This window comes from Thermobia domestica, chromosome 11 (genome assembly GCF_964235325.1).
Source record: "Thermobia domestica chromosome 11, izTheDome1.hap1.1, whole genome shotgun sequence".
Lineage (NCBI taxonomy): Eukaryota > Metazoa > Arthropoda > Insecta > Zygentoma > Lepismatidae > Thermobia > Thermobia domestica.
In genome coordinates this window covers 266,984,839-267,009,162 of record NC_137464.1, presented here as the reverse complement: position 1 = coordinate 267,009,162, position 24,324 = coordinate 266,984,839, and the positions used below count along the sequence as shown (strand labels likewise).

Sequence of the window (24,324 nt, the reverse complement as noted above, 5' to 3'; positions counted from 1 at the left end):
AACATGAAACCGAACCTAAACACAAACAGGATAAACAAAAGCTGAGCTGTCGTTCAGTAAATCCCGATACTAATCATCCATTCCTTTCGTATTGAATCCAATTCTAATGTTGTGCAACCACTACTTAGTGACTAATATAGAGTGAGGAATTGTGAGTGAAAATGAGAAATTGCATATTAATTAATGTGCTTCTTACCTGAACGAAGCGCGGGGGCTTCCTAGGCCTGGAGCTCTTCTATCCGTGCTTGCGTCTCACCAGCCGACTGGGACTGGGCTTCTGCTTTCGCTGCCAGCGACCTGCGACCGACCAGACTCAAGGTCGAAGATTAGACTCAGTGACCGAGCCAATGGCAGAGGAGAGAAGGGGTAAAGGGAACTGCTCTATTATCGTCAAACCAAACTCCCACCACCTGTTCTAACGAGCCCCTTCCGCCTGCAACTTATTGCAAATCCTACAATGCCTCAGGCGTTCACACGGTTGTCACGTGGACAATGTCAAAAAGGGGTTGAAAAATTATGAATTTTCCTGTTTCGATTGGGGTCAACCGACCTCAACGGAAAAGTGACTCATTTCCAAACAAGATAGAACAAAGATAGCGTGATTTCTTTATCTATCGGATGATCATAGTCCAGTCACAGTTCTTCCGCTGGAGGCAGCCAGCCAGCCTCGAGAGCGACAGAATATAGCTCCCTTCGCGAATTGGAAACCCCAGCTTTGCAAAACATTTGTGTCGTTGTGAGCAAATACCGTATCACGGTCTGCCTCCTCCTAACATTTTTTTTTTTTTTTTTGTATTGTCACTCATTTAGCTATCATTTTACATAATTTAAAAATTATTATATTCATTACGTTTTACTTAATTTCATCTGATTAAATACATGCACGGTGTATTTGGGCAAAGGTCTGTTTTCTTTATTTTGTATTCATTTATTTTATTTTATTTACGAACATGGAGGCCAGTTTACACACGGTGAAATAATATTATTATTGTAGTAGTGTGTCGGAGGAGGGACGCCCCCACGCTGGGGATCCATCCTGTCAGCCCCCCAAAATTTCGTAACTCGACTAACAGTTGTACACTTTGTTAACAGAACTAAACGATTTACTTTGGATTATTCCAGTCAAATTTAACATATGGCATTATATTTTGGGGAAATACACACAAAGCCAAGGTAATTTTTACAATACAGAAACGAATAATAAGAATGATGGCGGCCGCTAAACCAAAAGATCACTGCAAACCAATATTTAAAAAAAATTCGTACCTTGTTTGTACATTTTTAATCTACTGATATTTGTAAAGAGACACCTACAAGGTGTCCTTACGCGAGTAGGACAGCAACATGATCATGATACAAGAAACAAACAAAACTTTTCCATTGTAGAACACAGAACCGTATTATATGAAAAAGGGTGTAAATACGCGGGTATATAATAAACTTCCCAAAGATATAAAGACTCAGGAATCTGTTGCTAAATTTAAAAAAGAACTACAGAAATATTTATTAAAACACTGCTTTTACTCGATAGAGGAATACATGAATTGCTAACAGAAAAAAAAACTACATTATCTACAGTAACCAGTGTCGTTGCTTGTTTTTAACATTTGATATATGTTCAAGAATTTCTACATACACTGCAAGTAATAATTACTCTTACTTTATTTTTAATAATATCATGCAAAATGTAATGGATAAGATGTAAGGTGTAATGTTTAATTATTAACCTAGTGTGTGTAATTTTCATTATTATTGTTCTTTTTACTTTTGTGTTTATATATATAAATGACGTGTCCACTTCATATGCATTGCAATACAGTGCTAAATGTATGAAAAAAGGACGAAATAAATACAATACAATACAATATACTTGTTTAACAGAAAAATGATTAATGTAGGGTAAAGATTTGTTTTTACACGTCATCTGTACTCTTTCCTTGCCTTGTAAAAATAATTTAGTTCTATCAGATTTTCTGAGGATATCGGTTGCAGTAATTAACAAGCACTTGTCGTCTTTTCGGGTGCAAAATAACACAAGTTTAATACTGCATCGACATATTGGACCTCCCGAAAAAAAACTTCGGACCCTCCCAACAAGAAATTCTATGTGCGCACCTGCATCAGAGGAACATGAATTGACGCGTAACGCGAGCAACTGTGTGTCTATGTAATGAGGCTACAGTTGCTCAGTGAGATCTTGAATTCTCTAAAGTCGAAAACTTATCGGGGATTCGGATTGGATGGACCCCAAAGAATGCGTCTTTAATGCAGGCAAAACACAATCATATTATTTAAGGAGACTCAAGAAGTTTTTTTTTGGGGGGGGGGGGGGGCGGAACCAGATTCGATGTATCTCCAGGAGTGTGACCGTGGTCGGTGGTTGAGGGCACAAAGGTTCAGTGGTCTTCTTCTTGTTCACCTCAACCATAGGTTTGTGTGCAACAAGGAAATTTTATAACTTTTCTCTCGCTTGGGAGAGCTGTTTTATACTTTGATAAGATCTCTTCTTCGTAACTACATCTAGATATTCTATCCTTAGTCTTCCTCTTCCTGGTTTTCCTTCTGCTTTTCCCTCTATCAGCACAGTGATCCAATCGGAGTGTCGAATAAGATGGCCAAGCATGCTGTTTCTTCTTTATCCTGGAGCTGCAGTGGCTGTGGTAGAGCGTTCACCTCTGGTGCTTGGGGTCCCGGGTTCGATCCCAGCCGCCGCCAAGCGAACTTTATGGTGGACAAACACCGTGTGCGTGGGTTTCCCTGGGGTTCTCTCGTTTCCTCCCACTTTCTTCATTCCACCATTTCATTCATTACTCATCATCGCCGTCTTCTTTAGCCTAACCGGCATACACAAGGGACGTAAAACTCAAAGATTTCATTTCATTTTCTTTGTTTTTCCTATTACCTTCATGATCTGTCGTCCTTCATTAGCTTCCTTTAGTACGTCTTCATTCCTTTTCCTTTCATTCCGTGATAATGCGCAGCATTCTGCGCCAATACCACATTTCAAATGCTTCCAGCTTGGATATTTAAGCTTTTCTCAATGTCCACGTTTCTGATCCGTACAGCACCACGCTTCATACCAGTGTCTTAATAAATCTTTTACGAATGTCCAGCGACACATTTCTTGATATTAGCAGACCTCTTTTCCTATTGAATGCTTGTTTAGCCTGCGCTATTCTGGAACACGTCTTTTTCACTTCTTCCGTCCCAGGATATTAGACTTCCTAAATAGGGGAACATCTTAACGTTTTCGATTTTCTCTCTCTCTCTAGCCATACGTTTGCCCCTTCCTGTCCTCTTCTTCTTCACTTTATCACTTTGGTTTTCTTCTTATTTATCTTCATTTTGCATGTTTTGTCCAGTTCGTCTTAAGTTTGAAAGTGTTTCCTGTATGTCCTCATCGTATCTCCGCTATCAATGCTATGTCATCTGCAAACCTTATTGTGCTAAAAACCTGACCATTTACTTTCACGCCTCTCTCGTTTTTATCCAAGATTTCTTTCATATCCTCTTCCAGGGCCGCCCACAGGGGGGATGTATGGCGCAAGCTGCGCCATTGAGAAAAATTTTGGGGGGGATTTTACTCTACTTTCGAACTAGCAATTTTACTGTCGGAATAGCATTAAAACACGATTTTGAGAAGCTAATTTTCAAAAATTTTCCGGGGTGAACCCCCGTACCCCCTGCTTCGATACTCGATGAATGAAGTACCGCGCAAGTAGCCGTATGAAAGGAAAGGTTGGTTCGTTTTAAGAGAGAAGGGCCGCCCACAGGAGGGATGAATGGCGCAAGTTGTGCCATCGAGAAAAAAATTGGGGGGAATAAAAAAATTGGGGAAGAATTTTACTCTAATGTCGAATAAGTAATTTTGCTGTCGTCAGAATAACATTGAAACACGATGCGATTTTTTTTTAATCTCGAGAATGAATCCCCTACCCCTGCTTAGAAACTCTATGAATGAAGTACCGCGCAAGTTGCTATATGAAAGGATGGCGCCAAGTTCTGGTGAACAACAGTTACAAACACTCAAGGAATCACTTTCAAATTTAGATATGAAACTTGCCTATGTTGTCTGTTGAAAATTATAAAGTAGTTTGACATAATTGTGAGCTAGTGGTAACCATACAGACAACAGCCAAGTTTCAAATCTAAATTTGAAGTGAGCCAGTGAGTGTTTGTAACTGTTGTCCACCAGGGTGTCCCGACAAAACGTACCAGCGACAAAACGTACCACTTGAATTTTCGCGACAAAACGTACCACTTTTGATGACCTGTCATAAATGACAACCTGTCATGGATTAATTAAAGCATTTCTGATATGTATTCCACGACAAAACGTACCACTTATATAAATTACAACCTGTCATGGACTAATTAAAACATTTCAGATATTTAATCCGCGACAAAACGTACCACTTCAAGGAAAAAGTTGACCTTGAGTGAGTGCAGGCTGGAAAGGAATAAAACCCCGTGTACACCATAAAAGATCTTGTACAGCGGGGGACACTTCTAAATGGTACAGCCATATGGAGATTTACGGCTAAGGTGTACCATTTAGAAGTGTCCCCCGCTGTACAAGATCTTGTAGCTGTCATAAAAAAAATCTTGAAACCCTACCATATTTCCCCGTGTACACACAGTCTTGAAAGGGTCATAAAACATTTTTTCTATCTTGCAAGAAGTTCAACAAGGTCCAACTTTTTGGGCCGTCTTGCTTGCTACCTGCTATCGCCCTCCCGCTGACATAAAAGAAAATCCAGTTGCGCCGCTTCCGAAACAACGGTTTCTTTTGGGCTGGAGGGGGAAGAGCCAAAATACACATTTTTACGACTGCCAGGGAAAACAAGTGTCTCTTCTTTTGTTAACAGCTCGGTTCCATGAATGTAGGCATCGAAATAATTTAGCTTCCTCACAGATATCAAAATAGCATACTGAATTCAGGATGGTATTGTGTATTCCATCAATAGATGTGCAGTTCGGCAAATTGTTTGAACTTCCCCTGCTGGATTTTACAACAGTATCCCTTCCTCCCTCCAACCCTCTTTTGACCGCATGTGCGGGGTTGCAATGTCTGATCACCTTGCTGCATGTTATTTACAAGTTCATTCGCTGAACTTTGCTCCCAGGGTCTCCACATCTTGTTACAATCGAATATAATATAGAGTATGTATATAAGAAAACTATATATGTTGAACAGCAATCCTCTAAACACTGACTGAAAGGACAGCGGTTGGAACTGTGGCAACTAAGCACTCCACGTGGACCTGACGAGCGGTTGTCAAATGCAGGAAATGAGGGTTCTGGTTGGCCATTTAGTTATCGAGGGTGTTTTCCACAAGTTCTTGCGGACGATGACTTATTTATGGCACTAGCCCCCACACATAGAAGGCGGCATCCTTTATATACAAACTGCACATGTATTCATGGAATAGAGTATACTGCAAGCTAAATTCTGTAATCATAGCAGCTTTAATCGAAGTTGTTATCTTTCATAATTACTAATTTTCATAACAACAATAATAATAATAATAATGTTTTTTCCGATAAACTGATTGTCACCAAATAATATCTATCTATATATATAAAAGAGAACGCACAAATCCTTTGTTACCTCATCACGCTAATACGGCTGAACCAATTTCTTTTATTTTTGGGGGGTTATTAGGATTTGGACCCTAGATGGTTTTTATCATATCACTTTAATTTTTAATTACCAGTGTCTTGAGATAATTGACCATTCAAGTGTCCATAACGTACAAATCCTTTGTTAGCTCATCATAGCTAAATCTAACCGTATTTATATGCAACCCACATGACCGTGTCACTCGGCGGGTTAACATAAATGACAGGCGATATAATGTTAACATTCTTCTATGTTTTTTATCATATCACTTGAAAGCGAAAAAGTAAAAATTATCTAAGTAACAAAGTTTATTGCGTTCCAGGGTGACCGCAGCGAAGCGGGGTGAACGCTGCTAGTTATATATATATATGATGGATTAAATGGAAATTTGAACCGATGTACATAGTTTTCAAGGTTGTACTTGAGCAGAAATCCTTAGGTTTTGAAATTATTCTAATTATGCCTATATTTTGATTGTAGATAGAAACTGCGGTGGCTCAGTGGTAGAGCGTTCACCTCCGTTTCTTGGGGTATCTGGTTCGATCCCAGCTCGCGCCGTGTGGACTTTGTGGTGGACAAACACCATGCTCCTGGGTTTTATCGGGGTTTTCCCGTTTCCTCCCACTTTTTTCATTCCACCATTTCATTCATATCTCATCACCGTCTCCTTTAGAATAACCGGCATAACCGTGGGACGTAAAACTTAAAGATTTCATTTCATTTTTTCGCAATAATTCTGTAAGAAGAATAACTCTTTCTTTTAGTTTTATCATAAATTTTAGATGTTATTCTACTTGTTCTTCTTGGAAAAATAACTAGATACTATTCTCTTATTAGCAGTGTTATTCACATCTATATCAGTAAAAATGAATGTGATTAAAGAAAAAGAAAAAAAGAAAGATAGCTAACTGCATAGAAATTGAAAATTGACTGACTCAGTTGCAAGTAAACCGTTTGACATTATAGCTGAAACAAAGATAAAACAAACTTACTTCGGTCTAGTATCAAGTCATTTCAATTGTATTGTTTTCCAGTAGTTCACCTCCAACATGCTAAAGCTCGCAGTCAGGGGCGGTTTTAGGATTTTAATTTTGGGTAGGTCCGCTCCTCGCGTATGGATACATATGCACATTCGATTGATTAATGACAATAGGAAATTACTTTTACAGTAGTTGTTGATGCTGTTTATTAAATAATTATTTACCATTAATAGAAAAAGTGAAAATATATTTACTTTTTACTATATCTTTTAGTGTTTATATATTTTCAGTTTTATATATTTTTGGGTAGCCCCGTGTCTACCCGCTAAAACCGCCACTGCTCGCAGTGCGTAAAAGGTTCCACAGTTCACAGCCTCAAGATATGTTTGGCCATATATTAAGCAAACAATGCAAAAGGATGCGTAAGACGGCCCTGATCCCCCATTATCTGACCCTATGATTTGATTGAAACTACAAAAAAAAAAAAAAAAAAAAAAACATACAGGTATTTTGATATTGATATTGATATTTTGTATTGTTGCTATTTACATTGACAATATAAATATGAAAATCAAAGTATATATGATACTATTGCATATAGTATAGAATTATGTGTACACTGAGAAAAATCCGTTATTCGGACAGCGGTATGTTGTACAAATATATGGAATCCTTACGATTAGTACGGAAATCTGTACGAAGCATACGTTATCCATATACTACATAGTTACTGCCTTTTTCTCATTTAGACATTATATCATGTCGCTGCAGGGTGTCTGACATCTAACAAACTTCCGTATACTACACATGTATACGTATATTATATACGTCAACTATATATTTCATACATCCATCTGTATGTGAGATTCTGACCGCCTATGGACAGTTGTTTTTTTCATCATGAGTGACGTCATTGAACAAAGAACAACTTTCGTCAGTCATTCGTAAGTAGTTGAAATAAGAATGACTGTCATTGATCCTCAACTCTGGTAAAAGAGTGGAGTGAATACCATGGCCATAACGACGTCTTATCCAATCCCTCACCCATAGTCGCTTCCTACCATTCCTAGCAGCAGCATAATTACATGCTACAAGTACGGTAGGTATAAGAACAAAAAAAAAAAAAAAAAAAAAACAAAAAAAAAAAAAAATTGCTCTTCTACTCCAAGTGTACTAGCAGCGTGCTCCATGTTACACGTACAATAAACTGCACTGTACTGAAACTGGGAATTGAAGAAACAAAGACCCTACGCGGTAGGAAAGAAGCATGGAAACATCCTTTCTTTTCCTTCGGGACAGATGGCCTAAATCTACACAAAGGTTGCTCTTTTATATATTCCGATGCACATTTCTGAGGATCCATTTCGCTACAGATGAAAGAAAGTATGCAGACATGAATGAGTGAAAAAAATTGTTCGCGCCAAAAGAAAAAGGCCAAGGATACAAAATCTTGACACTGACTTCACAAACAATAAAATATAAATATACAGCAATTAATAGGGTCTATAAATAAAATGAAAGCTATATGCACAAACACATCATTTTGATCACTCGTGAAGTTAATGATGTGATAAATTAACAACTTACGTCAGGAATGTTATGACACTTTTGGTTTCCTCTTGCGAGAGACGTGGCCATATGAATATGTGTGTCAAAAGAATATAATTTCTGCTGTCATCGAAATAGCATATTGAATTCATCACGGTACTTCAAGCTAAATTCTGTAATCACAATAAATTTTAATCGAAGTTATCATTTCTCATAAGTCATTGTTCAACATTCATCAAAATAGGAAATAAGTAGCAAATAGGAAGTTCAGCTGATAGTATTTCAAAACTAATAATAATAATAATAATAATAATAATAATAATAATAATAATAATAATAATAATAATAATAATAATAATAATAATAATGGGCTTCTAAGAATGGAGTCAACAGATTTTGGTGAATTGGCCTCCGAACCTATATGGTCAATAATAATAGTAATAATATAATAGTTGTAGTAGTAGTAGTTCATATTTCTAAAGCTTATATTTCATCTACAAGTGTTTTTCTTATTAGGTATATTGTACGTATAACGAATAACCTATCTCCTTTTGCTTTCCTGGTGGGAATTGACCCCTTTTCATTTTCTGTTGCGAATTATCCGTGACCCGGTTATATATATATATATATATATATATATATATATATATATATATATATATATATATATATATATATATATATATATTGCCCACTAGCCCGGTCAATGAAGGGAAAATGTCAGAACAAATTTGTAGCAAGATGAATTATCTACCAATCGTTAGCACACATGTAAAGGTATAATTTCTCAAAATTCTCCTAAATTCTCCCCGATGCTTATCCCGCTATTCCCCTAAACCCCCCTGTGAAGCGTTTATGGCATCACTCATATCTTCGTTACTATATACCCTAGCGCGTTCACTCTCTTTTCCCCCCTAAGATTACGTAGTACAAATACGATTCAGTACAATTTATAGCTGGAAGTAACTGGTTAGGGGATATTTGTAAAAATCGAGACACCCTCCCTCTGGAAGCGTTTACGGTATCACTCATATTTTCGTTATCGTACAGTCTGGCTTGTTTGTTCGTTTTTCATTTTATTTCTAAGACTACTTCTACAAAGAAGGTTCACTAAGATTTTTAACAGGGAGTAACGGTTTGGGAGATATTTGTAAGATGAATCGTGAAAACACCTGCCCGCATCGTGAAACACGGGCCAACAGAGCGGGCAGGCGTAACAAACACGGGTCATGGCGTAACAACTGACTCGTTATCCCATCCCCCTTCTCTGATATTACACTTGTCTCACTTTTAGATGTGATTTAATTAATGGATAGAATAGAAACGTTCGTAATATAATATCATCTTTTGATGTTAAAATATACTTTCAAAACTAATCAAACACAAGCAGGTTTCTAATCCTGAGAGAAATCCATATTCCATGAGGAGTAAAATATATAAATTAGTCCCTAACGGAGCGCTTGTTTAAAGGCTGTACGAAAAAGATATATATAAAACTTCTTTCAAAAGGAAGATTCTGGGTGCGTTCGCCACTCCTCAGCGCCGCCTCTAGAAGGGTGGAGATAAATACGAATTATGAAGCACTGCAGTCCACACTTTTAGTTAGCGAACCAAATATCGAAAAATGTTTCAAGTTTATTTTTCAAACCTGCCCGCCCCCTCAAAAATTGTGAAGGTACTTTTTTTTTTTTTTTTTTTTTTTGCAGTAGTTTCAATTATAAGAACTTCTATAAGGACATTCTTCTGTTAAATGGAACCAACAGAAATTCTTAAAATTCTTCAATGACATCTTCAATATCTATGCTCACTGAAATCGACTTTTCAACAGAAAGCAACATTATGGAGTCGAGTCTCTGTTGAAACAGTCGATATTAATTTGGACTTCACATAATTCATCTGGGAAAAGATCCGTTCGAATGAGCAACCAGTAACCGGAGTCAAGACAAGACTCAATGAGAAGAACTCTACAGAGGCAGAGATGTGCGGCGCAAGGAAATACAAAAGAGCCTAACAGCTGTAAAGAAGTGGTGTTAGAAGAAGAAACGCTCAAGATGCTTGACGGTACTTCTTTTCTGTTAGCTGACGACGGAGAAGAAAATAGAATTATAATTTTTTGTGGTGATAAGGGCAAAGAGAGCTTGAAACGCTTTAATCATTTTTTCATGGATGGTACTTTCAAGTGCTCTAGTAAACAGTTTTCTCAGATTTACAGTATCCATGCAGATTTTGGCAGTACGTATGAAGAAACCAACATCAATCCGGTAGTCTTTGCTTTATTACCCAACAAAAATAAAGAAACATATGTTCGTTTGTTTCGACTCATCCTTCAGTCTGTTCCGGAGTGGAAACCAGAAATAGTGAACGTGGATTTTGAATCGTCGGCAATATCTGCGCTTCGCCAAGTATTTCCTGCGACAGAAATCAGTGGATGTTTCTTTCATTTTAAGAAATGCCTTTGGCGGAAAGTTCAGGAGATAGGACTTTCGGTGGAGTATCGACAGAATAAGGAAATCTGTTTGTATATACGCATGTGTGCGGCTCTGGCCTTCTTAAAATCAGAGGAAGTGTACGATGGCTGGCTGGAAATACACTCAGAAGCCCCAGAATCAACGAAGCTAACTCTTTTCTTCGATTACTTTGTAAATAGTTGGTTGGAAAACGAGGACATTCCAGTAACAATGTGGAATTGTAATAATAAACGAAACCGAACTACAAATGCCGTAGAGGGTTGGAACAACCGGCTAAACACACTATTAGGAAGACCAAACCCGCGCGTTAAAGACGTCATTATTTGTTTGAGAGAAGAAGCCGAGAGATCACACTGTGCATTTTTGAGGTCAGAGTTAAACATTCGAAGCTCCAAGAGGAAGAAGAAGTACATAAAGTATGATGAACGCCTTGAAAGAACAGTGAAGCGCCACTATGAAGAAAATGGTAGTCTAAGATCTTGCTTAAAGGCAATAGCTTACATACAGAAACTGGAATAAACTACAAGAATCTTCTAAAATGACAAGAGACCAAAATATTCTTGCTGCTGATGTAAATAAAATGAAAAGCAAAAATATAAAATACGTACCAAAAAAAAGAAAAAGGAAAAAATGTTGACGATAGCTTAACCACAGCTGATTTTAAACACGCCAAAGTAGTTATATTTATACATTATATAGTTATTTTGCCAGTCCAAAGCCTGGATAAAGTGTTATGGAAATCAGCAAATATTCTAATATTGCATATGCAAGATTCTTGCTGGTCTTGGTCTGGTGATAATCTTGCAGGTATGGTCTTGGCGTTGCGAGAATCTTGCAGGCATGGTCTTGGTCTTGCATCGGTACTTTTCTCACAACCAATCTGTTCAACTTTTAACCTTATTTTATCCGGTATATATATACTTATATACTGTCCTATCAAGTGGTACGTTTTGTCGCCTGTCATTATTTGATGGCTGATTGGAAGACTCTTCGCAAGTAGCCCTCCAGACAAGTGGTACGTTTTGTCGCTTGTCATTATTTAAAGTGTTTTTAGAAAACCCTTCACAAGCAGCCCTCAGGGTAAGTGGTACGTTTTGTCGGTGGTACGTTTTGTCGCTAGTACGTTTTGTCGCGTATTCGTCCACCAGAACTTGGCGCCTATTTTTGTGATTTCAATTATTTTTAAGGCCACTCGTACTTGGCTCTTTTACAGGAATGTTTTTGTTGGATATCACTTCTTTTTGTAGGCTAATTTCGAGGATAACATTTTCTTTTGGTATCAAACTCAATAACTTATAACTTGCGTCTTACTTTTCATGTACAAGGGAATTATATCAATATTTTGTAAAGAAAAAAAATAATACTACTAATTGTAAAAAAAGAATACCTGTGCCATACACAGTGTGTAGAAGTTTTTATACCTTTCAATATCCTTATAGAACATATTTAGTATTGTACACTACCAAGACTACTAATAAAAGTAATGCCATTCTTATTACTACTACTACAAGCATTCTATAATACTACTACAGGAAATAAAAACAACAAAAATAACAATTCCTAGTACTATAAAAACTACTGCTACACTGGGCAATTGTGTTTAGAGGACTTGAGTTTTGAGGAGGGAAGAGATTATTAGTTTTGGGGGGAGTGCGCCCTCAGCTTTGGGGGGGATGGGCACCCCTGTCCTCTTCTATATAGACGTTGAACAGGAGAGGTGAAAGTCCACATCCTTGCTTCACTCCTTTACTTATTCTTGCTTCCTTCTGATCTGTTCCTATAACAGCCGTCTAGTTCCTATAAAGTTGGTATATTATTCTTCTGTCTGTGTAATCTACTCTCAGCTTCTTCAACGCTCTGAACATGATATTCCAATCTACGTTGTCAAAAGCTTTCTCTATATCTACAAATGCTATCACAATTGGTTTGTTTATTCTGATGTGCTGTTCCATGGTCAACCGTAGACTCAGTATTGCTTCCCTTGTTCCTCTTTTATTCCTGAATCCAAACTGGTCCATTGATAACCGTTCTTCGATCTTTCCCTCCATTCGTTGTGCGAGAATTTTGCACAGTATTTTAAGGGATGGGCACGAGCGAGTTCGAGCGAGTTTTCTTTGAAACTCGACTCGACTCGAAACAGACATCTCTTAGCTCGACTCGAGAACTCGGCTCGAAAAATTTCCTTCAACTCGACTGGAGACACGACTCGAATTTTGCTCGAGTTTCGAGTCGAGTCAAGCCAAAACGAGCCAAATCGAGCTAAATCCTGTATGTAGTTTCAAGTACTCTTTTGAATTATTCCACATAGACAATATAATTATTATCAATGTAACTATTTCTACTACAAATTATTATTATTATTAATATTATTATTATTATTATTATTATTATTATTATTATTATTATTATTATTATTATTATTATTATTATTATTATTATTATTATTATAACACCGTGTATAAACATGAAAGATAGGCAGTTGCGACCTAGGTAGTCGTGAAGTCTAGAAGGCAAGAACGTTTTCGTGAGGTTAGAATTTGAATTCCAGAGGAGCAAGTATTCGGGCTCGAGCCAAAATTTGTTAAAAGTTATAGGGCGCCGGCCAAACATGTTCAAAACTACTCGGCCCGGGTTTAGGGTTGTCAACGGCTCGAGCGGCTCTGCTCACAGCTCATTCACTATGGAGCCGAACCGAGAAGTAGGGATGCGCACGAGTCGAGACATGTCTCGAATTTCGACTCGAATTCGAGTCGAGACTGCTCGTAAAAATCTTGATTCGACTCGAATGTCTCAAAAATCTTTGCTTATTTTTTAAAATTATTTCGAAGAAACAGCTATTTGCCTTGAAACCAATACCGTACGGTACCAGCATTTATTACTTTGAAAAGGTACAGGTATTTTTAAAGTTAATAGTTAACCTTTCGCCAGCTGGCTTTGATTTTCTTCTCATTTCAATTAATTAAAACTAATAATTATATGTCATGATATTTGATAGTACTTTAAATATGCTAACAATACTTAAATATCTATCCAGATATCTTATGTGTATAAAACTGTTGCGTTAAAGTGAACTTCATAAATTGTCTAAGTAAGCAGTTGGTAGTCAATAATAATTTATTGGACTTAGTAAGAAGTTAGTCAAGTGCTGTATCTGAAGCATTGGATTAATTCTGATTTAATCTGGAGCATTGGATTAATTCTGATCATTCTGATTTAAATCACTTGATTTTTTAAAAATAATCAAGTGATTATTAAAATCAAATTCCCAAGGTTACTAGAGAACAAGTTGTCTCTTAACCATTCTGCACGGTCATAGGCTGTCCCGGAATGACGTCACTTATTGGTAAAAAAAAAATCAGTTAGTTTGATTTAATTCCTACTCTGTGGACTATGAGTAAAACTACAGGGCTCTTCAAAGACAGCTAAGAGACAAGATAAAAAAAAAAAAAAAAAAGAAAGAAAAGAAAAACAAGACACACATAATTTGTTATATAACTCCTTAATTTCTTTTAATTGTGTTTATCAGTTTATGCTAGGAAAGAGCAAAATGAAATGAAGTATTTCAGTTCAACGTCCCTTTAGCCTATGGGAGATGGATGATTAAGGTAAGTGGATGATGATGGAATAATTGGTGGAATGAGAATGTGGGAGGAAACGGGAGAATCCCAAGAACACCCATGGACACGATGTTGTCCACCAAAAACTTACTTGATCGGGGATCGAACCATGGACCCCACGCATCAGAGGTAAGCGCTCTAAGGAACGTGCAGTTTTTTTCTATAAAAATCGGAAACCTGTTTATGGGAAAACTCAAAACCGAAACTGATTTTTATAAAGGTAACCAAGAAAGTTCTGACGCTTTTTCACCAACCACCTTCGAATATCGATATGTCACCTAAGACGTACCTGGAAGATCAAAAATAGTTCCCATCAGCATTGACGACCTTCTGCCAACGTTCTGGAAGTACATGGATTCTATCGCGGTAGAACTTTGTGGGCCGTGAAGCGAAGAAGGTATTATATGCATTTTGCACCTCTACTAGGGATTTAAACTAGAGTCCTCGAAGGTGATTGTCCAAGGAATGGAACAGGTGATAATCGGACGGTGCAATGTCCAGCGAGTATGGCGGATGCAATAGTGTTTCCTATCCAAGGCGTAGAATGGTGCCCCCGGTCATCTTAGCCACATGGGGCTTAGCGCTATCCTGTAACAAGAGGAGAACACCTTTGCGATTCAGAAATGCTGGCTCCAGAATTTTGAGTTTTTCTTGAACACGGCTCAACTGCTGAAATACGCAGTTACAGTGATAATCTGACCATCTGGTAGCAGTTCCCGATGCACGATGTCGCGAGCAGTCCACCAAACACACAGGAGGACCTTCTTCTGGTGCAGTGCTCGTTTCGGCTGTTTTGGAACCGGTTTATGGGATGCTAACCAATGATGACAGGGCCGTGGAGCTTAGTACAGGACACACTTCTCATCTATGTCAACCCCCTGTCTAGACATGACTCCTTTCTCAGACGAGACAGCGAAGAAATACTGTGCGAAAAGTTGTGTGCTCGCGTGCCTTCTGGCCCGAAATCAAATCATATGGAACCCATCGACCCAACTTGTACTGCTAACCAAGTTGATGGAGGTGCTACCGAATGGTTTCTCCACTCACACTGAATTGTAGTCCCAGTTCCTCACACGTATGGCCACTGTTCGCCTCAATTCCTGCCTGAAATTCTTCATTTTGCACATTTGTTGTCTTCCGGCACGTGGTGCGTCTTCGAGTGTTTCGTCACCGTCCTCAGACTTGTTAAACCTTCTCTGCACTGTCCACGTAGTCACGACTCCCTCACCAAAGGCCTGGTATATCTTTCGTCTCGCTGCAGCGGCGTTTGACCCCAGTTTGAACTCGTATAGCATGCACATTCTTATGACGCTGTGTGGAGGTCACACGTTCACTTTGTCCTTACGCAAGTTCACGGTGTAACTGAACTGCCACAACCAGGTAGTATGTTGGATATACCCACACCAACAACTGACCTTCGCCTTATCTCCACTCGCATTCAACTCCACGGTGTGAGGGTCAATTGGACACAGACGTCCACAAAAAGCGACAGAACTTTTTTCGGCACCTTTATAGTTTTGACCAAACCCTTTTTACGATTTCTCTCAAAGACTTTTGGGTTTTTACTGAAACCAGTGTGATTTTCCCCTCGGCTGGTATATTTCTTGTTTTTGTAGAACTCATTTCCAAAGAAACTAACGAAGAAGAAAAAAGCTTTTGATAGAGAACCGAAACCGGTTTTGAAACGAACCGTTTTTTGAAAGTTTCGAAAAACTGGTTTGTTTTATTTTCTTTCTAAAACACCGAAAAAACTGTTTTCTGCTTACCTCTAGTTCATACCAGGGCATAAGTCTGCACAATTGAAATGAATGAAAGTAATAATAGTACGCAAACTGATGTAATTTTAGAAAGTAGGTCAGGTGCGGCTTTGGGGTTTTAATTTTGGGAAGACCTGCTCTCTCGCTTATGTATACATACAGTGTCGGATTCAAGATATGATCAAGGGAGGGGCTAAACCATAGTTTTTAGCTTTATCTAGTGTAAAGCAGGATTGAAGCCTATTTTATCCAGTGTATACTTGAGCGTCCAGGAGGTTGCTATAGCCCCCCTTGGATCCGCGCCTGAATACATATACCCATTTTATTGATTAATGACAGTAGGAAACTGCTATTACAGTAGCGGTTGATATTACTTGTTAAATAATTATCTACCATTAATATAAAAAGTGGAAAATATATTTACTCTTTATTGTATCTTTTAGTGTTTATATATTTTTCAAAACTTTTGGGTAGGCCCGTGCCTACTTGGCTATCCATTAAAGCTGCCACTGAAGTAGGTAAACATTATTCCCCATTCCGAGTATTTAGCACATGAACAGTAAATCAACTACAATCTCGTATAGGGGTACTTGATGTTTGTGCCATCATTACACATTAATTATTCTAGTCTTGCTTGGGAGGACAACACGTGTAATTCTGTGTATCACAATAACAACTGAGCTCAGGGGAGAAAGGTAGTCTTGGGGGGAATGTTACCCTCCCCGTGGATCCGTCACTGTTTACAGGCAGATTGAGCTCTTACGTAACATAGGAAGTAGTAGGACATGGCTTCTGCAGAATTATTCGTATGTATTGGAGTTGTTGAGTAGTTAGAGAAGGGCAGGAAGCATGTAGGTATTATGTGTGAATTGGCGAAAGGAAGGGTTGACTGTGGACATCCTCTGGCCTTGTCTCGGCAGACCATTTGGCGACGGCGTGACACTCACACAAATGTGATTGCCAATATGAATCTCTCTTTTCATCTGAACGTTCTCTTTTATGCTATTCCATTGTCAAGCATTTTATTCATTAGTTGAAGCCTCAACCACTTACACATGTCTCTGGTCGCCAAATTAAACGCTTCAACACATAATCCTATCATATGTATTCCGTTTGGACCTCAACGCACATAAAAATATAATTTGATAATATACCGTATACTGTTTTCTTGCCGTACTTACTTTGTATACCACCCGAAAGGAAGGTTTCTAGAATGTTTCAAGGACAACAGAGTCTTAAGCAAATTACATCTGAGGATACAAGAATCAGAGGATAGTAAATTCAAATTAAATAAAGACTTTAAGGTTGTGTTTGCTTCCGACAGGGGTACGTGTAATTAGCACCATCTGGAGATCAATTGGAATCTTTCAATCTACCCGAAGTGGTGGACATCATGTGACTATTGAAACACATTCTAGTGGCGTGCTTAGGGGACTATCGGGCTCAAACCCCCCGAAATAAATTTGTTAGTTACCTTAGTTTTTCGCATTGCACGTACAACAATAATCCTTCTTACCATTTCTAAGATTTTCATTTACTTTCTATTTTCTTATGCTCTTTGTTTAGATATAATAATGTATTTGAGGCGCCTAGTATCAAAACCCGCATCCATTTTGCTTAGTTTCGAGTAACCTCGTAAAACCAGGAATGTTTGGGGAAGGAATTTTCTGCACACGATATTTTTTATTAGCTGTAAATAAAAAATATCGTGTGCAGAAAATTCCTTCCCCAAACATTCCTGGTGTTGATTGTATTACAGTAAAAGTTTTTGTAGATACGGTTAATTGTATATATATTGGTCTTGTATATATTGCACCTGGGTCAAATCAATCAATATATAGAGAATATTTTGAATACATATTTAGTGTACTACAACCAAGGAGTAACATTCTTCTGACAGGCGATTATAATCTCTCACAGGTCACGGGAACTGATTTTAATTTCTTAGCATCTACTGGAACCTGTCAAGAATTATTTCACTTAATGAATTTTTATAATTTACAAACCTACAATAATATTAGAAACTCGTATGGCAAAACGCTTGACCTAATACTATCGAATCTTACCAGCGTAGAGGTCATACACGAACACCCTCCCCTTTTACCGGAGGATGCTCATCACCCAGCCCTCCTAGCTGAATATAAATGTATTAATTCTAGAAATGCTAAGTGTACAAACAAAAGCGAAGTAAGAGACTATAATTTTTTTAAAGCTGACTTTGATAAACTGTATCGCGAAATATCACTAACAAATTGGGAACCTATCACAGATAGTTTGACTGTAGATGACTCTGTGGATTTTTTCTATAATATACTCTATTCTATATTTTGACCGATGCATCCCGAGAAAAAGAGCTAAATTCAATTATCCTACTTGGTTTTCAAGTGACATAATTAGATTAATTAAGAGCAAATCATATCACCATAAGAAATGGAAGCAGGGTTTTCGGGACGCACTTTATCACTATAATAAATTTAAAGAATTGAGAGCTCTTTCTAAAAAAGAAATTTCTAATGCATACAATATATATTTAAACAACTGTGAGGCCAATATTATAAATAATCCTAAGACTTTCTGGACGTATGTTAAGAATAAAAAGAGTAATTCGGGAAGTAATATCTTTCATTATGATGGTCAAACTTTGAGTGATGATACTGATATTGCAAACGCGTTTATGACAAATTTTCAAGTTACACACAATAAATCGAGCTACAATCTTATTCCTATCGAGCAACACAATAATTCGGAAATCCTGGACAAATTAAACATTAACTTTATAAATATCGAAGATGTGGAGAATGCTATTAAAAAACTTAAACCACGGTCATCTTGTGGACCAGACAAAATACCACCATATATCATTAAAGGCTGCTCAGAAATACTGAAACATCCCCTACAAGTTATTTTTAACAAGTCAATAGCTTCTTCTACATTTCCTACGAAATGGAAGATTGGTGACGTCTGTCCCATTCCCAAAACAGGCTGTCCTACAGACCAAATAAAAAATTATCGACCGGTAACCCTACTATCTGCCCCATCTAAGATATTTGAAATTATTATATACGAAAAAATTTATTCACATGTACGGTCAGTAATATCTCCCTTTCAACATGGTTTCATGCCAAAGAGGTCAACTGTAACTAATCTCTCAGAACTTACACATTTTATAGCTAATCAAGTTGATAAAAAGGAACAAGTAGATGTAATTTATACAGATTTCTCCAAGGCGTTCGACGTAATTAATCACGATATACTTCTAAGCAAACTTGTGACATTCAATTTTTCACAAAATCTTCAACAACTTATAGCATCCTATCTTTACCAACGGAAACATCGCGTTCGATACAAGAATATTTCAACTAAGGAATATGTCGTAGACTCTGGTGTGCCTCAGGGATCGAACTTAGGACCTCTGTTATTTATACTATTTGTTAACGATTTACCACCTGTCATAACATCTTCCCATAAACTTTTGTTTGCTGACGATCTAAAAATCTATCGCAGTATCTCCACGGAATTAGACGCAATTTCTTTGCAAAATGACATTAATGCTATTTCCCAATGGTGTGAATCAAACAAGTTGCTACTAAATATTAGAAAATGTAAAGTAGTATCATACACCAGGAAAATAAACTATGTACGCAATGTGTATACTATTAATCAAACACCAATTGAGAGAGTGGATTATGTTACTGATCTTGGAGTCACTCTGCAGTCAAACCTATCATTCGATATTCATGTCAACAGAGTAATTGGTGAGGCCTTTAGGAATCTTGGCTTTGTGATGAGATTAGGAGGTGATTTTTCTAATACTAATGCTCTCAAAACATTATACACTGCCTATGTACGGTCTAAGGTGGAATATGCAGCGATAATATGGGGTTCTAATAGTAAGAAATATATAAATAAAATCGAAAACATTCAAAATAAATTTGTGCGCTTTTTGACATATAAAGAAACAGGTATATATCCAAAATTTGAGAACTACGAAGGTCTTCGAAACAAATATTCATTACAATATTCATACATCAATAGATTCAGAATATTTGTTATCAGAAATCAAAATTCGCGTCCCACATAGAGCAACGAGACCCCATAATGACATATTCCATCTCTCAGCGCAAAGGACTAATGCATTAGATGTATCACCTATCAGAAAAATGTGTATATTGTATAATAAGATGTCACAAGAACACCCAGATATAGATGTTTTTAGTTACAAACAAAATTTTCATTCTACATAAATTTGTTGTATCCTGTAAATCGTGCTCTTTGTATTTTAACATATATTTTGCTTTCATATTATTATTTAATTATATGTGTATCTTAGAGTGTATTATAATAGAATTGAGGTCATATTAATATGTTATTATATATGTATTTTAAAGTGTATTAAATACACTTTACAATAAGGGAAAACTGTAATTAGGCATTTGCCTGTTGTTTTTCCGAAATAAATAAATAAATAAATAAATAAATAAATAAAACGTACAGTGAAGCTCCATATACATGCGTACAAAGTCCCATATTTGAACTAGTTTTTTAGTGTGAAATGTTACACTTTTAAACAACATTCTGTTTCTATGAAATTCCTTTAGATCAAACATGTAACAAGTGATATATAACTCAATTTCGGTAAAAATGGACTTGGCAGCTTCTAGGCGCTTCATTTGATTCTAGGCGCCTCATTTGTCAAATTTCATTCCATGTAAGAGCTGTGTTCTTTTTTCTTTATTTCGTCCATTCTACTGGTCTATTTCTTTTCCTTAGTTGTTTGTTTCTTTCGTTTCTCCTATCATACTTTCGACCGTTGTTAGTTGTGATTCAAGTTGGCCGTCGTCAGTAACACCAAATCTAAGAGGAGCTGATGAGCAAAACAGGTGTTCGACACCAACTTGCACGGATATCAACATAACAGGACTTTAGTTATTATAGAAAAAGATTATTTACATAGTTTAGTTATAAAGAAAGGTAAATAATTGAATTAAAGTAAATCAAGAGGGGGAATAAGTAGCCCGAGAAATTAGGTAGGCTAAGAGGAGGCTTCCTTTTTCTTCTATGAATACAATAAAAGGTTAGAATCACTGCTAAATTTTTGTATATATCATATCAAATAAGATTCACGGGTCTGTAATTCTTTCCAATCAAAATTCGATTTATGCATAGATTAATATTTATTTAATTTTCAAAGATAAATTTAATACAGAATTTTCAAACTCAGGTGGGCAATTGCCCCCTCTGCTTCCCCGTGTTATGCATAGCCCCCCGAAACAAAATCCTAAATACTGCCATGCGCACTGCCACTGCTCATTAAAAACCCATGTTGATCTACTCACGTGAAAAGTGTTTCTCGACGTTTTAATACAGAGTTAAATTAATTTGAAATGACCAACATGGCGGTATGCGCAATAATGAAATCTCTATGCATCAAACGTTATTGCTGCATTTCGTCAGCATTGCAAACATAGACAAGGGGCCATATTTATATATAAACTCTATGGTATGTCCTCTATTTCAGTGATTTTTTTTTTTAAGAAATGTGCATTCTATGCGCCGTCGCTGTTGTCTAAATTCAATTTAAGATCGTTTGTCATAATCTTCGTGATGATACAAGTCGTATCAACACAGCTTTTGTACTCGGAGCTTCTACCAAGGGTTTCTCCACCGGTTATACTTCAATCTACTTTTCTATACAAAGTACATCACATTTTAAAGAATAAAAATTATCGAAAGAATTGTATTTTAATATAGTGCCGAATCATTACCCGTAATATAATTAAATCGGGCAATTTAAAAATGGGTACCCAGCAGTTGTAGATTAGCGAAATTCGTAGGTAAATTTTTGTAACTGCAAAATCAATAATATCATAGTGTAAACGTAGAACAGACATTGGATTTTTTTAAACACATTTGGCATCCCAAAGAATAAGTTTTGTCACTAGCTTTATGTATCTGTTCAAACCGGAAGTGGTAAAAATTTACAATTTCCGCTTACAACATTAATTACATAATGGATACAACGGAAATTGATAGCGACAGTTTTTTTTCATATGGATTCAAAAGCTCACGAATGTATTCCACGTCTGATCTTATTCGTCTATTGCAATCGGAAGTGATAGACACGAAATAGCACTTCCGGTTCCTATTTTAATCTCCGTAGAGCAAAAGCGGTTAAAGATATCGAAAAACGGCTTTTTAACATGGATTCAGCTTCCGAGGAACAGCTTCTATCTTTGATTTTATTAGATAATCTATTGCAACCAGTAGTAATGGACATACGACTTTAAGTTTGAGTATTGAATTTACATAGTTTGGAAGTCTACTGTAGTTTTACGCTGTGAAACGAAACTAAATTGTCATGATACGTTCATTTCTCTATACCCCGTAATCCCTTAAGGTTAGAGGTACGATATTTGGTATTTAGAATTCTCATTTAAAATAATTAGACACATGTTCCAATGGTTTGTTTTCTTTCTTTCTTTATATCTCATCATCATCATATTCTGCCATTATTTGTAGATCACTTGCTGCAACCGAGAAGCTTCCATGCTCTACGGTCTTCCGGAAACCTCTTCGTCTTCACGTACAATTTTTCTGTTTTGATATAGTCCATTAATAGTGTTACCACGAGACGAGACGAGACGAGACTTAAGGCTCTCTCGTCTCGTCTCGTGCAAAGCATGTCCCGTCTCGTGTCTCGTCTCGAAAAAATGTGCTCGTCCCGTCTCGTGTCTCGTCTCGAGAGGTTCTGTCCCGTCTCGTCTCGTCTCGTCTCGTTTGTCTCGTCTTGTCTCGTAAAAAATATAGCAGCATACCATGGGAACGAAAGTTAAATGTAGCAGGCTGCACCATGCTAATCAAGATACAACTAAGTTACAAGTATTAACCAGAACACAAAGACAAGAAATGTCACGGTAGCTACACCGTGAAGCCTTCACCTCTGGTGTATGTGATAGTCGGTTCGATCTCGGTTAGTGCCATGTGAGCTTTCTGGTGGACAAACATCGAATGTGTGTGGGGTCCGCGGTAGCTCAGTGGTAGAGTGTTCATCTCTGGTGCTTGGGGTCTCGGGTTCGATCCCAGCCCCTGCCAAGTGAACTTTGCGGTGGACAAACACCGTGTGCGTGGGTTTTCCCGGGGTTCTCCCGTTTCATCCCAGTTTCTTCATTCCACCATTTCATTCATTACTCATCATCACCGTCTCCTTTAGCCTAACCGGCATAACCGTGGGACCTAAAACTCAAATATTTCATTTCATTTTTCGAATGTGTGTGTTTTCTCGAAGTTGTCTAGTATTCTACCACTTTCTTCATTCCACTAATTTTCCCATCATCATCCATTCGGGGTGGGCCAAAGTTGCCTAAAGGTCTTAAAAATAAATTCAAATAAGCTCACAAGGCAAGGACAAATAGTTTACAAGATAATATATCTCTGCTGTTAGTTGTCTGAGGCTTCTCGACCCTGGCTTTTTTTTTTTTTTTTTTTTTTTTTTTACATTCTGAAACATTGAAATTTGTTTCACCAGTTTCAATACACGAATATACAGTAAATTACTCATAGGTACGTCGAAGATGAAGACACTAATGTCAAATAATGTTTACACGACAAGCAAAGTTCGATGTAACGGTGTCACCATCCACGACACTATCGTATGCTATCAGCCCACTTGCTTTATAGTGTCTGTATATATATATATATATATATATATATATATATATATATATATATATATATAGAGAGAGAGAGAGAGAGAGAGAGAGAGACAGACAGAGAGACAGAGAGATGGAAAGATATATAGATAAATAGAGAGATAGATATGTGTGTACACTTTGATTTCATATGTTCCAGCCTTTAGGTTTCCATACCAATCCAAAAACTACTTTCCATTTTAGCATGTTTAGATTTGTTGCAATTATTTTTTTTTAAATTACTCAATAATTTTATTGAGTAATGGAAAGTATTTGATTGAAATTTTATGTTACTGCACAGTAAGCTCTACTTAAAGTGCCATAGTAATAGGAGCTGAACGACACATCGGACCAAAGAATGCTTGGGGCCAGTCTTCACCTTCATGGTACAAATCTGTTCCCATAACCGCGGGGTGTGTGCCACTATATGGTGGTTGCCCCGTTTGTGTAACAAACTCATGACAGTACTCCCAGATTAGCTAGTGGTCTAAAAAAAGTTGATTTTTGGGTGGCTATTTTGGATTAAAGTTTCTTATATTGTCGTGATCTATTCGCAATCATACAACGTACATCTTCATACCAAGCTGAGCGGTCTGCGGCGATAGACCATCGGCTTGAAGGCCCCGGGTTGAGTCCCGGAAGG

At 37.3% G+C, this 24,324-nt stretch overlaps 1 protein-coding gene across 6 annotated transcripts in view; it reads right to left on the bottom strand.

Moving 5' to 3' along the window:
- LOC145665058 (ATP-sensitive inward rectifier potassium channel 12-like) overlaps positions 1–24,324 on the bottom strand; it is a 286,562-nt gene that overhangs the window by 59,299 nt on the left and 202,939 nt on the right. The window contains exon 1 of one of the 6 annotated variants that reach the window (XM_081732317.1): positions 197–426. The exons of the other annotated variants lie outside the window; for them this stretch is intronic. The gene's annotated coding sequence lies outside the window, so the exon portion shown is untranslated. Of the gene's footprint in view, positions 1–196; positions 427–24,324 lie in introns of those variants that run through there. 6 annotated transcript variants of the gene reach the window in all.